Consider the following 4,355-nt stretch of genomic DNA (forward strand, 5'->3'; position numbering starts at 1 on the left):
CTCCCATGATGTCATCTGACTTACTAGCATATGCGATACGAAGAACAGGTGTGTATGTGGCTTACTAGGATTAGGCTCATGGTAATGAGGTCCTAGTAGCTGAAACGTTGTCGGGGTATTTTGCAAAAAATTTCCTTAAACAGTTAACAAATATAATATATATATTTTTTTAAATTCAGACATTAGATGGATTTTACAAATATATTTTTAAAAAAAAATAGGTTAGGTAATTGTGGCTTCTACAGCTCGCCAAGCAGGGTGCTCTTGCATAAGCTCTTATCAGTCTGTAAGTCAGCAACAAGCAACCTGCGCTAGAGGTAGATGCTCTTGACATTATGAAAAATAAAAGCTTGAGTAACATTTTTTTTGTGTTTTCTGATTAGTTAAAAAAAATACGTAATGTGATGACTCATATCTTCTGATTGCGCGACAATTGGTTTGGTTTGAGTTTCTGTTTTAAGTCCACTTTATGCACAGTAAGGCTAATCGGGACTGGACCTACAGTTTAAAGTGGAATCCGAACCACTTGTGCCTCCACCGGGTATCGAACCCGGGACCCCTTGATTGCAAGGCAATGACGCTACCACTGCGCCATGGGGGAAGCCCGATTGCGCGACAAGTTATTACGTAACATTGTGATGACTCATATCTAATGCCCTTCGTTGTATTAACTATAAGGGAGTAAACTATTACACAACATATTGCAACAAGTTATGACGTAATGTGATGAGTCATATCTAACGTGGCGTCTTCTGATTGGTTAATTATTACAGGTGTTTTCAATACGGTCCGCGCTTTTATTATAAAAGACGGCATACACGGCAGACCAGTCAGTCTCGTGAGAGCAGCCGATGAGTATGGACGTCCTGTCGCAGCGCTCCTCGTTTTTTTGTAAAAAAAATAAGTATTTAACTTTCTTTGCAGCTACATACCATCTATTATTTCAAGTTCAAAGGTGTTTCACGTGGTTTTTCATAGTAATTTCGACCAGATTGAATTTTGACGTGATCGTGCGTTTTCTATTTCACCTCAAGAAATTCTATATAAATAACATACCTGAAAATTGTATTGCTATATACTAGACTTTTTGATTTCTGTAATTTTGGAGAAAGCAATGGCATCCACCACCAGTTTTAATCGTAAAAATGATAAAACTGAATGTGTTACTTGTGGGAAGCTAATCTCAAGGAACAATTTATCGGTACACAGGGCAAGATGTAGCGAAACAGGTTCGAGAATTAATCGTTCGTCACCTTCTAAGTCTTGTGCTCGATGCGGAAAGATGATTAGCATTACAAATTTAAGTAAACACCTGAAAATTTGCAAACCATCGACCGGACAAGCATCGAAAAGGAAAATCGATAATGCAGATACGGAAGCTTCCACTTCCAAGCAAATTAAATTATCTAATAAACGCAAACCAATTAGATCTGCATTCAACGACCAACTCCAGGATTTTTCAATTAAGTCAGAACCAGGCCGTGACATCCTTAGTTTCTTGGACGAAACGAAAACATCTGTACTAAATATTTTGAAAGATAAACTTGAAAACAACTCTATAAAAATATACGTTGTTCTGTTTTCCGAATACGAGAAAGTCGATGGCACAACGAGTATTTTTTATCATCGTACAAAAAACCAGACTCTTCATTTGGCGGACGTCGAAAATTTGGACAACTTCTATTATAAAGTTACCAACGAGCTGGTTAAGAAACACGACGATTTCGAGGCTAAAGGGTCGGGATGGTCTCTGTGTGGAAGTCCTCACACGTTAACCGTTTACGTGAACCGATTCTCGCCTCTTCGCGCTTCCAGCTATGTTCCTCTTCCACCGATCATTCAACACAAGAGGGCTGTGTTAAATATACAGAACAGCGATAACAAGTGTTTTCTTTGGTGTATATTGGCTGCACTGCATCCTGTTCATTGGTCAAATAATCCAGAACAGGTTTCTAATTACAAGCAATACGACACCGACTTTCAAAGTGTAATGTCTGGCATCGAATACCCGGTGACATTGTCGGATATAACAAAGTTTGAAAATCGTGCAGGAAAACGCATCGCTATTAATGTATATTCCTTCACGTCAGATAAATATCTCGTGCATCCCGTCAGGATAAGCGATATCGGCGATGACGATGCTCGTGTGATTAATCTTCTTCTAATTTCAAACGAGGATGTTCATCACTACACGCTAATTCGTTCTCTATCACGTTTGGTCAGAAGTCAAACTACCAAGTATGCAAACAACATTGAAGTTTGCCCGAGATGCCTAACCACGTTCGACGATCGTGACCGACGTGATCATCAAAATCTTCATAGTCGTCAAATTGCTATCGATAAACTTGTCGAACATAAAATTTATTGCGGCAACAACAGACCGGCTAGAATGTTGATGCCCGAAACGAACGAAGTCGAAGAATTCAAAATGCACAAGGCATTGTTGGAACATCCGGCCATCATCGTTGCTGATTTCGAGGCGTTCCTCAAACCACTCTCGTACTGCGAACCGGATCCTGAAATTTCCTCCACAACGCCGTACCAGCTTCATCAACCTAATAGTTTCGGCTATGTTGTTGTGCGACGTGATAAAATAAATGAAGCATATATATACCGCGGGCCAAATGTAATCGAACACTTCCTGGAAAAAATGGTGGAGGAGGTTGAGGTAATTGGTAGCGTACTGCTTACATCAAAACCGATGGCACCTTTAACTGAAAATGAACTTCAAAATTACAATTCCACTGAGGTGTGTCCGGTATGTGATCAAAGTTTCACTGATGAGAACAAAAAAATATTCCACCACGATCATTTCAGCGGAAACTACATAGGTGGAATTTGCAACACATGCAATCTTAAAATCCAGAAACCTAAATTCATTCCCATATTCTTTCACAACGGAAGCGGATATGATTTTCACCACCTGGTGAGACATCTTGGCTACGATCCGAAACGTATAGGTGTCTTGGCCGAGAATGAAGAACGCTACATTAGTCTCAGCAAGCAAGTGTCGATTCCGAGAACGAAAAATACAATCGAGATGCGCTTCCTGGATTCGTATAGATTTCTCTCTGCAAGTCTGGATGCTTTAGCGAACAAACTCACCGACGAACAATTCAAAATAACTAGAGCTAGTTTTCCCAACGTAGACATGGAACTCGTTAGACGTAAAGGGATTTATCCTTACGAATATGTTAGTGATGGTTCTAAATTTAACGACGACGCTCTCCCACCTCCAAGAGAATTTTACAGCAGACTCAGAGAGAAAGGAATCACGGACGAAGAATACCAACACGCGCAACTCATGTGGGAGAAATTAGAATGTAGGACACTCGGAGACTACCACGATGCCTACTTAAAATTAGACGTGACGATACTCGCGGATGTTTTTCAAGCGTTCAGGAAAACGGCAACGAATATTTATAAATTAGATCCAGCGTATTTCTACAGCCTACCGGGATTAGCGTGGTCGGCAATGTTATTCCAGACAAAGGTCAAGCTGGAACTGATATCGGACGTTGACATGTTGCTATTTATCGAAAGAGGGATACGAGGTGGAATGGTGCAATGCGTACAGAGACATGCAAAAGCTAATAACGTACACATGAAAGAAGATTACGATTCAAATCGAGCATCGAATTACATCTTCTACGCCGACGTTAATAATCTCTACGGACATGCCATGGTTCAGAAACTTCCTTACGGGGGATTCCAATGGTTAGATCCCACTTCGATAGATATTATTCATTTCGACGATAGCGAGTGTGGTTTCTTCGCAGAGGTAGATCTCCAATTCTCCGACCACCTGCACGACACGTTTTCGGATTTGCCTCCGACTCCCGAAATCAAATGTCCACCCGACTCGGTTCAAGACAAGCTTTTGTTAACATTGGACCCTAAACAGAGATACGTCGTCCACTACAAGAATCTCCAGTTTTTGATTGGGAAGGGTGTTCAGATAGTAAATGTTAGAAGAATACTAAAGTTTAAACATTCCACGTGGTTAAGACCTTACATAGAAACTAACACACAACATAGAACAGCCGCCACTTCTGATTTAGACAAGGACTTCTTTAAATTAATGAACAATGCGGTGTACGGAAAGACCATGGAGAATGTTAGAAAGCACGTAGACGTGAAATTAATTTCCGATAAGAATAAATGTCGGAAGTGGATAGCCGATCCTAGATTCAAGTCGAGAAAAATTTACAACGAGAATTTGGCACTTTTCAATCTAGATATAAAATTGATGAAATTCAGAAAACCAATTTACGTTGGCGCAACGGTTCTCGACTTGTCGAAACTTTACATGTTCGAATTTCATTATGACGTGATGAAACCCTTCTACAATGATA

At 40.2% G+C, this 4,355-nt stretch overlaps 1 non-coding gene across 1 annotated transcript; it reads right to left on the reverse strand.

Annotated features, from left to right (window-relative positions):
• Positions 1-529: 529 nt before the first annotated feature.
• Positions 530-604, reverse strand: TRNAA-UGC (transfer RNA alanine (anticodon UGC)). The gene has a single exon. It is a non-coding gene; the product is annotated as a tRNA-Ala (tRNA).
• Positions 605-4,355: the final 3,751 nt, after the last annotated feature.

The sequence above is a fragment of the Lepisma saccharinum genome, chromosome 1 (genome assembly GCF_977018435.1).
Source record: "Lepisma saccharinum chromosome 1, izLepSacc3.1, whole genome shotgun sequence".
In the NCBI taxonomy this organism is placed as follows: Eukaryota; Metazoa; Arthropoda; class Insecta; order Zygentoma; family Lepismatidae; genus Lepisma; species Lepisma saccharinum.